Below are 13349 nucleotides of genomic sequence, written 5' to 3'. Positions count from 1 at the left end.
GACACTGGGACAGATGGTATGGCCAGAGGACCTCTGGTGCCTTACTGCTCCACCTGTCTGGTTTGAAAAATACAATGCATGGGCCCTATTGCCTCTGCCTGATGGTGCTTCCTAAGATGTTATGACAACCACTGCTGTGGTGCTTTGCTGGAGAGTACAGTTCTTTCCTTGCTCAGGGTGAGTAATTTGAAAGGAGTACAGTACAGTGGTACCTCAGGTTACATATGCTTCAGGTTACAGACTCCGCTAACCCAGAAATAGTGCTTCAGGTTAAGAACTTTGCTTCAGGATGAGAACAGAAATCGTGCTCTGGCGGCACAGCAGCAGCAGGAGGCCCCATTAGCTAAAGTGGTGCTTCAGGTTAAGAACAGTTTCAGGTTAAGAACGGACCTCCAGAACAAATTAAGTACTTAACCTGAGGTACCACTGTACTTGAAGAGGCGGTGGAGCAGTGTGAGGCTATGTGGCCAACAAGTGGAAACACTTCTGTTGCTGGGTGTAGGAAATATATCCACCCTGGATATATCCACACATTCAGTTTTAATTAACCTGCTGCCTTCTATTCAATGTGAACAAAGACAAGCAATAGAGCAAATTTGCCTGTTAAAACAGCATTTCCCGCAATGATTCTGGCCACAGGGTGTCGCTAAAACACTGCTAGTAGCCACAAGAAGTTGTTTCCCTACCTGCATTTCATATTTGCATCACTGACACCAGAGTAATGCCACTGCAGGGACTCATAAGGCCTTTAATAATTCATATTACGTTAGGAAGGTAGGAAGCTGCCTTATACCAGGTCAGACCATTGGCCCATCAAGCTCAGTGTTGTCTGTACTGACTTGCAGTTGCTCTCCAGGGTTTCAGGCAGGGAGCATTCCCTGCCCTACCTGAAGATGCTGGGAATTGGACCTGGTTCCTTCTGCATGCAAAGCAAATGCTCCACAGCTGAGCTATGAAAAACAGGAAGAATCTTGGGAAGTTTTATACTGCATCATATGATTGGTCCATCTATCTCATTATTGTCTACAATGAGCAACAGCGACATACAGCTTGATATGAGCAAGAATTCAGCCCATGAACCTATGTTTTAGTGCCATGGGTCAAGCCCTGAAACGTGTAGTTAGAAAAGGATATACTGCTCCTGAGCTTGTGCAGAATGCATTTCTCTCCCAGTGAGCACCCTTATTTATAGGGTTTGGGATAAGGCTTTCAAAATTGGAATGCATAATTTCCAAACACGGTTGGGTGTTGGCATCTCTGCCTAAAGGATTTATGCCCCAAGGCCTCTGGCACTGGAAACTAGGTCTGAGACCAAGATCTCTTCTGGGTGGCCTGTTTATTGAGCATTCATCCTGATTTGTTTGTGGGGAGTTTAGATGATGTTGCAGCAACGCAAGCATTATCCACACTTTTCAGGACATTTCTGTCACTTCCCTTATTACATAAAGTCCAGTCCTTTGGGGAAGCAAGCTTGTTTCACAAGACCTCCCAACTAACTGCACTACCTGCATGTGATGGAATCCTACCCCAAAACAGCAAATGTCTTGAAGTGCCCGAAACCAGTCTGTTGGCTGGAGCTGATCAGAGATGTGGTTCAAAATATCTGGAAGGCGCCCTCATATTTAAGATTCAAAGGTGGAAACCACCCTCTTCCTTCGTTACAGTCAGACACTGTTCCCCTAGAGCTGTGGTCAACCTTTCCAGATCCGGCTCCCACCTTTAGGCACCACCTCCCCTTCTTCCTCCTCCTGCTGTGTGTCATCTATGGATATGGCACTTTATAAAGACTATGAAAACAGATCCCTGCCTGAAGGAGCTTGCAATCCAAAGTTAACACGAGAGAGGAAGGGGTTTGCTTTTTAAATAAGAGCCATTCGTCATCATCATTACTCTCATGGGGCTGCTGCCACTACTCTCATTGATCGCAAACTCTATCTACCCCTGACAAACCCTCCATTTCCTCCTTTTACACTTAAACACCTCAAATCCCCTCACAGTGCCTTCAGGGGCCCCCCATATCCCCTCACAGCTCCTCTGTGTTTCTCCATCCCTGTTTTAATCAAACCTTGGCTGTTGGTTCAGGCAAACATTTTAAAACCTGCTTTCTTTCTTGCTCCTCTCCCCTGCTCCTCTCCCTGACCGTGCAAATCCATACAAACCCAACAGGGGCTGTGTGATGACAGCCTTACAATTTTATGTATATAGGAAGATGCTATTTATTACATAAAACCAATAAGCATGAAAAACATCAGCAGCTCACAGCCATGACCACCAGTCATGTAGTTCATCCATTTCCAAAAGGGAGGTGTACCTCAGTGGCAGAACACCTGCCTTGCATGCAGAAAGTCCCAGGTTCAATCCCTGGCATCTCCAGGTAGAGCTGGGAGAGACTGACCAAGAGGTCCTGACTGAAACTTTGGAGAACTGTTGCCAGTCAGTGTCAACAGTACTGAGTTAGATGGACCAATTCAGTAGAAATGCAGCAATAAAACTGCTAGCACATTTGCAAAGCTAAGCAAGATATGGTATGGTTTCCAATTGTATGGGGGACTGGGTGGAGTTGGGTCCCTTTCAGCTCTATGGTTCTGAGATTCTATAATTCCTATGTTCCTAAAAGCTGGAAGGAAAACAGCCATCTTCACATGACATCTAAAAGCACCAGTTGCTGGTGTGCATTGGGCTTGGTGGGGTGGAAGGCAGGGTGGCCAACAGTAGGTGGAGCCACAGCCAATGGTAGGTGGAGTCAACTCATTCTGACAGCCAGTGCCACCCCATTGGACTGGTTTGAAGTAACAAGGCAGGCAGGTGGAGGTGGGCTGAGGTTGGAGGGGCAGCAGGGTTGGATTAAGACCTTTAGAGAGGACTGAAAAGATGATGGTGCCCCCAATATGTAATTCAAAATAAAAAACTTTAAAAAATAAAATAAAATTGCACTATGTAAAATATTTTTACACACACAGATTCATGTACAGTGGTACCTTGGGTTACAGATGCTTCAAGTTACAGACTCCGCTAACCCAGAAATAGTACCTCGGGTTAAGAACTTTGCTTCAGGATGAGAACAGAAATCGAACAGCGCTGCCACAACGGCAACAGCGGGAGGTCCCATTAGCTAAAGTGGTGCCTCAGGTTAAGAACAGTTTCAGGTTAAAGACCGACCTCCAGAACGAATTAAGTTCTTAACCTGAGATATCACTGTATATATAGCTCAGAAGCGCATACCAATAATAATAAAACTTAGATTCATTGCAACACATGACGGGATCTGTTTTTCTCACATTATTTCCATCTATGACAGTTGGACGCCCCTCTGGTTTAGATGGGGATAAGTGAATAAAAAGAGAACAGAAGAAAGGAGAGAGCGTGTTGAGAAGAATGCAAGTTCTATTTTTCCATGGTGACTACTTTGATGCTTAAAAAAAAATCAAATGTCAAGCTGTGGTCCTGAGATATGTAAGAGCCCCAAAAAGCTTAAGGGCGACTTGGAAGACATGAATATTGTCCTGGAGTGAGAGAAGGATGAGGAAAAGGCTTCTAAAAGCTGCCCAGGCATGTTGGTGCAAGCAGAGCCTTTGGATCAGGACATTGCTGAACGCAAGAAGTAATTACTTTTCCTGCCAAAACCATCTCTGCCAACTTCCGGAAACCCTTGCCTCCTGTGAAATCCTCCACGCTTCACCCATGGCAGCAGCAAAGCAAGGGAATCTTTAAATAGTCTGGCTTTTAATAACAATGCTTATTCAAATCCTATTCCTAAATATATGCCAAAAAAAGCAACCATGAGAGCTTTAAAGATGTGTCAAAACCTGACAGCCATCCTTTTAAAGGGAAGGGCGGTGGGTGGGAGTGGAGGGTAAATTTATCACCATTTTCTGCAAGGCTGTAAATTCCAGGCGTAATTGATTTGCAATTGATCTTTTCGTGAAGCGGCTCCTGTGTAGCTTGATGGCCAAAGAGCTGCTGACATCTCAGGGGGAACTCCAGCAGAAAGCACCCAAAGTGCCAGTCACATATGACCTTCCCAGCCCTCGTGATGGTGACCCACCACACAAAAAGCAGCTTGAGCTAAATCCGCCCACTGGCAAGTCCAGAACCAGGACTAAGGCAAAGGGTAAATTCACTGCCTCACTGAATTTATTTATTTATATTTATTTAATTGATTTATTGCAGGAATTAAACTCTAGTTCCCATTTACAGAGTTATGCGGAAGACAGCATGAATCATTTGACCCTTTTAGTTCCCTTTTCCCTCCTATAAAAAACTATGCAATACGCTCTCTAAAGTTTAAATAACATAACTTTTACTTAGTGTCATAGGAGGCATCTCCTAGAGGTTGAGGGGGGGTCTTCACCCCCTATAATATTTGAGGGGACCGGGAGCCCCCAAAGTTGATGGGCACTGCCACTCAAATGGTGTGTGTGTATCATGTCATGTGATCGATTATGTGGGGCGGGGCTTACCTTAGTGTACTTGCACTTGCAGATTAAAATATACAATGCAGATAGGTGTTACTTATGTTACTAATACATCTTACATAGATTTTTATCTAAGATAAATACTGTTATGGAATGACTAACTCCAAGGCAGATAGCAACAGAACAGAATAGATCTGCTACCTAGTTGGCGACTTACTGCCAGAAACTTGGAAATCACTGAGAACTGTACTCTTTCCTAAACCACACAAAGATCATTCTCTGGTGGAATCTTATCACCCAATTTCTCTACTTAATCTTGACTATAAAATCTTTACAACAATAATGGTTACTAGAACGAAAGCATTTATTGCGAAATACATCCACCTGGACCAACCAGGGTTTGTTCCAGAATGCAAAATTGCAGACCCAATTAGAAAATTACTGAACTTAATATACCACAGCAAGCAGACTTCAACACCAACCTGTCTATCATTGTATGTATTTAAAGCATTTGAATGTGTAGAACCCAGGTGTTTAATTGAAGTGATAAAGAAAGTTTGGATTTGGCCCAAAATCCACTGGATTATTAGAGAACATTTATGGCACCACATTTGCTAAAATTAGGGTAAATAATATAGACTTGCAAAAATGTCAAACTGACTGTGGCAAAGCTATGATGCCCACTGCTGCCTTTATTATTTGCCATAATCTTGGAACACTTGGTAATTAGACTGCACCAAATTCTGGCAGGAAAGGGCCTAATCATCAATGGAAATGAATGTGTTCTGGGTCTGTATGCAGATGACATTGTTTTATGCACATCAGAGCCAATCAACACCGGAAAACTATTGAGTCTGGAATTGGAGAACTTCTCCAATATTTCTGGACTTATGAGTAGATTTTCAAAAATCAGATGTAATGTTCTTTCATAAACCTGCCCCCACCCCCTAGCTTCAAAAAACCTTCTCTAAATTCCAATAGCTAAGAAAAGTTTGATACTTAGGTGTTCTGATTACTCAAAATTTAAATAAGTTATATCAGACAAATTATGGTAAAGTATGGAAAACAATAAACACGGATATGCGGCGCTGGGGGAAAATGAAATTTTCTATTATGGACCAACTGGCCACAACCAAAATGATGATTGTTCCAAAGTTATTACAGTCATACCTTGGTTCTCAAACGCCTTGTGACTCGAACGTTTTGGCTCCCAAATGCTGCAAACCTGGAAGTGAGTGTTCCAGTTTCCAAATGTTCTTTGGAACCCGAACGTCCGACACGGCTTCCATGGCTTCTGGTTGGCTCCTGCAGCCAATCGGAAGCCGCACCTTGATTTTCAAACGTTTTCAGAAATTGAATGGACTTCCGGAACGGATTCCGTTCAAGAACCAAGATATGATTGTATTTTTATTCCAAACCCTACCAGTGTGGATCCCACCAGCCCACATGTCCAAGTAGCAAAGAAAAAATAATAAATTCATATTTCAACCAGATGGAACACACATTAAAAAATCCCTGCTGTATCAGCACCCAACTGTTGGAGGATGGGGACTTCCAAACTTAAATAGCTATTATAATGCCTGTCAGCTGAGCAATATGCTAGACCTAATGTCTGGTAATGAGGGAATCCAATGGAATAAGTTGGAGAATGTGGAAATAGACGCTATCCCTATAAAAGTAATACCTCTTTTAAAAGATAAACCAAATTCCTTACACAGATTGAACACTTTTAACATTTGGACCAAATGGGCAAAGCTCTTTGTCCCAGGCCCATCACCCTTAATGGCAATACAGTTTCACCCAATCTTTACAAATAAATATAAAACCTATAACATAAAAGCGTGGAAAGAATTATACTAACTGAAAGATTTTTACAAAAACAGAAGGCCGCTTACCATTAATGAGATACAAACCCAATTGGGATATCCTCAAATACCGTGGCTATTAGGAAATCAACTAAGGTCATTTCTAATAAATTCTAAGATTAAAACTGAATCCACGAGACAATTAACATCATATGAAAAAATAATAGTAGAAGAAAATATAGCAACAAAAGGATTAATATAATCCCTGTATAAATCAACTATAGAGGCATATTTCCCTCCCCAGAATAATATGAGAGAATGGTGGGAATCAAATTGGAATTTAGAAATTGAGGAAGAGACATGGAATGGACTGTGGATCAAAGCCCTGTATAAATCTATTTTGTCAATGACAAGAGAAAGAGCCCTCAAAATCTCACATGGCTGGTATTTAACACCTAGACGTCTAGCTTATATAAAACCCAACAGCTCTCCTATGTGTTGGAGAGGGTGTCCCACTATTGTGACATACAGACATATGTGATGGGAGTGTTCAAAAATAGAAAAATTATGGGAAAATGTCTTTGATTACAAGGCAGACAGTTCCTATGTCCCCAGGACTGGCATTGCTTAATATATACAGTCAGGACTCACCAAGAATTAGAAATAAAGGTCTTATAACCCATTTATTGACTGTGGCGAGAACGACCATAGCCAGAACATGGAAACCATTGCAACTGTTGACCATGGATAAGTGGTATGAAGCGGTCTGGCAGACAGCTTTGTTGGAAAAGCTAACATGGAACCTGTGGGTAGCAAGAGGCCAAAAGAAAAGCAGTAACATCTACGCAGTATGGGGCGATTTTATTGAACACACAGGTAGTGAGGCGCATGGGTGAGTTGTGTTTGAGGTGGGTAACATAGTTTGGAATACATGTACATTTTAACCTTTCATATTGTTGCAAATATAATATATTCCTTCCTTTTAATGAGATTGGAGCACATGATGTGTAATTTTATGGTTTTTAGGATTATGAGAATATTTGAAATGTATGCTGCTCTGTTAGACTGTAAATAACTGCTATAACTGAACCAACTGAAATTAACTGCCTCGGGCACATGACATCACAGAGTTCTATAGCCCTTGTGAGCATTAACCCTTTCCTTAGCATTTTGGATGCTTTCATCCCACATTTATATGCCACCTTTCTCCCAGTTTGGGATTCAGTGCAGCTTACAATTAAAAACAACATTACTGAAAACAGAGTAATAAAAACAAATGAGTTAAAATACAATAAAACACATCCAGAACCAGCATTAAAATACTGATTGCCTTGATAGCAGCCCAGTGGTCAACCATGTCTGCATCTTAGTTTCCAAAGGCCTGTCTGAAGAGGAGGAAGGCCTTAGCCTGCCAGCAGAAGGATAACAAGGGAATCAATCTAACCTCTTTTGGGAAGGAGTTCCACAAGATGGGAGCAGCCACAGAAAAGGCTCTCTTTCGTGGCACAACTAACCATTGTTGATGGAACCAAGAGAAGGTGCTCACCCAAAGATTTTAGCACTCAGTGAGTTTCATATAGGGAGACATGATCTTTCAAGTAGTGGGGACCAAGCCATATAGGGCTTTATAGGTCATAACCAGCACTTGGAATTGTGCCCAGAAATAGACCAGAAGGCAGTTAACAGGGGACTAGCATGTTCCCTGTAACCAGTCCCAGAAAGCAATCAGGCCGCAGCATTCTGGACCAGCTGAAGCTTCCAAACAACTTTCAATGACATCCCTGCATAGATCAAATAGAGAAGAGGGGGCCTGGAAATGAGAGATGAGAGAGCTGTTGCTGCCAGTCGGTGTAGACAGGCCTGACTCAGTATAAAGCAGTTTCCTTTGCTTCTCTGTATAACAGCCATGCTGCAAGGGGTGGTCCAAAATGATTGGAGGGCACTAGGTTGTGCTGAGGCTGCCCTTGTTGGTTATTTGACAGTCCCCCTATCTGCTCTGCCCTCCCTTAAAAAATAAAACACCTGTAACTCTGGTAACTGCTTTGATCACTTGCAGAATGCTCCATTGGTGCGAATTACATATTAATTAGCTGTTCTGGAGAGCTAAAGTGTTTTGACACAGTGCTCTTTGTGATTTATCACTGGCAGTTGGTTTTTCCTTTCTTTCCCCTTCCAGCTGGCTGACCAGCTGGCCCAGTGACTCAGAATGGGCACGCAGGCAGCTGGCAATGGAATGAAAGAGGGAGCGCATTGCAGCCGGCAGCAAAGGGAGATCGTGACAGCAGTGCCAAGCAGCTCCAAATCGAATCACTGTGCTCCTTGATGAGGGAAACCATACTATTACGGCAGTGCAGGTAAAGCCCCTGTAAGGCTGGAAGCAGAGCAACTGTGAGGAGGAAGGGGGCGGGGTTGGATTCTCTGCCACCTAAGGCAAATGGTTTCATCGCCCCTCATGGATAGTCCGCTCCTTTGTAACAGCCTTCATCTACCCTGTTTGACTGGCCAGGTGCGACCCGTCCCATTTTGCCACCTGAGGTAAAAAGGAAAGGTGCCGCCTCTCGCAACTGAAGCCTCTCTTGCCAGGGTCATGTGGTGATGGCGGCTTCCAGTGATATCTGCCACAGCTTCTCCTTATTTGTGTGGCAGGGGTGGGCAGAGTGCCCACAGAGGCGCCACCACATGGGACTCAGCACCCAAGGCAGCTGCGCGTCCCCTTCGCCATGCTCAGAGCACACTTATAGATGGGGTTTTTCTAATCTCGTTCTGAGTGCAGAGCAAGTGGGCAGATTAACCTAAAGTAAAAAAGCTTTGAGTCATATAGTGAAAAGTGGAGGGTATTCCAGGCTTATGGGCATGGTGATATCACCATAAGAACATAAGAGGAGCCCTGCTGGATCAGGCCAATAGTCCATCTGGTCCAGCATCCTGTTCCCACTGTAGCCAACCAGATGCCTGTGGGAAGCCAGCAAGCAGGGCTCAAGCACAAGAGCGCCCTCCCCTCCTATAGTTTCCAGCAACTGGGATTCAGAAGCATTGCTGCCTCCAATTGCGAAGACATCCTGGCTAGTAGTCACAATAGCCACATCCTCCACGAATTTGGTAAATCGTCTTTAAAAGCCAAACAAATTGGTGGCCATCACTGCCTCCTGTGGGAGTGAGTTCCATAGCTTAAACAGAAGGACTTTCTGTTATCTGTCTGGAATCTTCCAACTTCATAGGATGTCTCCAAGTTCTAGTGTTATGTGAAAGGGATAAAAAACTTTTCCCTATCCACTTTCTCCACACCACGTATAATTTTATAAACTTCTGCCCTGTCACCTCTTCTCTATATTCAGGTAGGTAGCTGTGTTGGTCTGGCACAGTTGAAATAAATTTTAAAAAATAAAAAAAATGTCCAATAGCACCTTAGAGACCAACTAAGTTTGTCCTGGGTATAAGCTTTCGTGTGCATGCAAGAAAAGGTATCGGAAGAAGTGTAAATGCACACGAAAGCTTATACCCAGGACAAACTTAGTTGCTCTCTAAGGTGCTACTGGACAATTTTTTTATTTACCTCTTCTCTATATTCACTCAGAGCTGAAGAAGACCTATAGGCATAGCTGTCAACTTTTCCCTTTTTTAAAGGGAAATTCCCTTATTCCGAATAGGATTCCTCGCAAGAAAAGGGAAAAGTTGACAGCTATGCCTGTAGGGATTGTGACTCCTGCTCACCTTTAGAGAGGACCAGACTCAATGTGCGTAGTGTGTGTGTGTGTGTGTGTAAGAGAGAGATTTTACTTTACATGCCACTATTCCATGCCTAGCAAACTTCCAAATGCCTCACAATTTTACTCCCTGAATAAATGTTACAGATGACACAGTTTTGCAAATACCTTTATACCCTGCCTGCTGAATCACCATCTCTCAGCCTATATTTGCAGCCTGAAAAGGACTAGACTAGAAACTTCCATTAGAGGGGGGAAAGCTCATAATCATATAAAACCAAATTCCCTGCATATGCAGGTGTGCCTACAGAAAAGCAAGGTCCAAAAAGAAACCAACCAAGATGAGTTTTTCAGTGATGAATAATTCACTCTGTTTGGATTTGTTGGTCTCTGTGGGCAGATTGAGATGGATATTCTGTGACTGATTATTTTTTTTACAAAAATAAATCATAGAATTAGCTTTTGAGATCTGTGGCTTGCCCTCAGAAAAATCTGGAGTGCCCTTTGGCTGAGAGAAAAACAGCAGAAGCACACAGGGAGGCTGGCTGGCTCAGTCTGTTGTAAGATTGTGATAACTGAAGGGCTCCCCCTGCTGTAAATTAGCTGTTAGAAAATAACAGTCAATAAATTCAGATTAGAACCTGTGGGGTTTGTTGTTGTTGTTGCTGCTGCTGCTGTTGCTGTTGTTGTTGCTGTTGTTTTTAAAAAAGACCCACAAGGATAACAGAGTTGTCAGCCATCAGGCACCTGGCTGAAAGAAAAGGGGTGTCTTTGCCTGGCACAAAAAAACCCAAACATATTAATGGAGGTGACAATATGCTCTCTTTGGGGAGCACATTCCTCAAAGGATGGGAGCAGGAGGAAGCACCACTGAAAAGGATCAGGTAGCAGATGAAAAAGCTCTCTCTCAACCCTGAGACATTGGAGAGCTAATTGGAAGAAAGTCAGTTCTGGACTAGATGGCCAAAAGTGTCTGACCTGATATATGACAGCTTCCAATGTTCCAAAACTGCTCTTACTTGGGGTAAAGGTTTCTGTTGCAATTAGCACCCAGAAGTTTTTACTCCATGTAAAAACTTTCCATTCCCCCTTTGCCTTTTCCCCACAGTCTGGGTCTCCTCTTTCTCACTGTTCTCAATTAGGCTGCATTACCTTTCTGGTGCCCCCAGTGCTGTGCTGGAGCTTCACTGCTGCAGCCGGCTTGCTTTGAAATGCCCCCTTCCTGCATTATTCTGATTTGTGGCTGTTAATTCTGATGCCTTCTTGCAGGAGGGCATGTCTGTGTGTGTGTGTGTGTGTGTGTGTGTGTGTGTGTGTGTGTGTGCGCGCACACACACACACACACACACACTTGTCAAAGAATAACTGGAAAGGTAGATGCTTTAAGGCATCCCATTGCTGGCTGTGTCCCTGTAAGCAACTGAATCCCACACCAAAGTCAGTTTGAAAAATCCTCCTACTCTCCACCTTTGGCTCCATCACCACAGGTTTGACAAGAGTTATTTCATTTCCACCAGTTTCACAGGAGGGATTGCATTGATTATGTATACAGGGCAAGCAAAGGTCTCCAGCACCCTGTGCAGAGCCTTTCAAACTGGATGTTGAGCGAGGCTGCCGGGGTCACTTAATGGTTGGCAGGGGCACAGTCTGTGGACTGCTGATGAGGTCCTGTGGCCTCTGCTCTCAGTTTTCTCTCTCCATTTCCGCAACCATTTCTAAAGGAGAATGCAAGAGAGCTATAGAATTCACAGCCAGGTGTTCAGTGTGGAACCATCTCACTGAAACACAATTATTCTTTTTTTTCTTTTTCTTTTTTTTACTTTTATGGGCTTCACCTCCATTGCCCATCTTTCATACTACACAGCCAGCAGGGGGAAGCTGGGGGAGTGCTGGGGTCTCCCAAGCATCAGAGAATTCCAGCAAAAATGGAAAAAGGAAGCAGAAATTGCTGCAGTTCGTGGGTTCATCTGTGGTCAGGGACAGAAATCAGCCAATATAACTGGTATTTGTTCACCTACAGTGGTACCTCAGGTTAAGTACTTAATTCGTTCCGGAGGTCCGTACTTAACCTGAAACTGTTCTTAACCTGAAGCACCACTTTAACTAATAGGGCCTCCTGCTGCTGCCACGCCGCCGGAGCACGATTTCTGTTCTCATCCTGAAGCAAAGTTCTTAACCTGAAGCACTATTTCTGGGTTAGCGGAGTCTGTAACCTGAAGCGCATGTAACCTGAAGCATATATAACCTGAAGTACCACTGTAATTGTTGTTGTCATTTTAAGTCCACAAATGATACATAATGAAGTTTTTTTAAAAAAACAAAAAAACCACTGTTACACAAGTTACATAAAAAGTTATGAAAGTTAACATTAAAAAGCAGGTGGCAAGGTGTATGAAGTAATACTTGGCAGAAGCAGAGTGGAGCAGAAATGGCACTGACCATGACAAATACAGAATGAATTATAGAAATGGAAGGGACCCCAAGAGTCAGCTAGTCCACCCCCTGCAATGCCAGAACCGCAACTAAAGAATCCCTGACAAATGACCATTCAACCTCCGTTGAAAACTTCCAATGGAATGCAACAGACACCGCCTGCCATCTTACACCCCTGGCCCAAGCTGTTCCTTTGCAGGCGCATTTAGCCCCAAAGTAAAAAGATAACCACAGCAAACAGCCCACGGACAAAATATGCATTTCAAAGGACATTGCCCTGCAGTCGCAACACAAATATAAGCAAATGCTGTCAGGTGCACAAGCAACTATTTCCCACCCTTTTGCTAATTAATCACCCACATCCATATATTCAGTTGACTTTATCAAAATTATCAGTTGCTAAGGGTTCTAAAATATTATTCAGCTTCCCAACATAATTTGTTTCAGTCATGAACTGACAAGACAGTGGGGAGGAGGAAGAGGACCCCAGCAGGGGCATAGCTGTGACTGGGACACACTGGGGCAAGCTGGGGATGGGGAAGGAGAGGTTGGTGTAGAAAGTACTCACAAGGCAACAGAGGATGGTGAGGAGATGGGCATCAGTTCACAGGAACCAGAGCAGCAAGACCCATAACCAGAGCCAGAGGGGCCTCTGTCTCCTCAAACACAGCAGGCTCTGAGGTGCAAGGAGCAGAAGGTAAACTCTAGGATGCTGAAGCAGACAAAGGCCCATAGCCCAGCTCACTAGCTGGCCAGGTGGGGCTCATTAGCTCTGGGAGGAAGTGTGGAACAGGTGAGGGTTATGTGCCTCATCAAGCCCAGGTGCTGCAATCAGCAGGCAAAGTATAAAGGGAAACAGAGCTGAGGGGCTGGGTCTGCTCAACTTCTTGGATATTCCAAGACTCTCTTTGACATTGTGCTTGTGTGGGACTGACCTCCAGGTGCTCTGACCCCTGAATCAGCTGCAGAGGCAGAAACCTGGCCTGACTGGA

The sequence above is a fragment of the Podarcis erhardii genome, assembly GCF_964252035.2.
Source record: "Podarcis erhardii genome assembly, chromosome: 7".
Lineage (NCBI taxonomy): Eukaryota > Metazoa > Chordata > Lepidosauria > Squamata > Lacertidae > Podarcis > Podarcis erhardii.
This window is presented reverse-complemented; position numbering follows the sequence as displayed.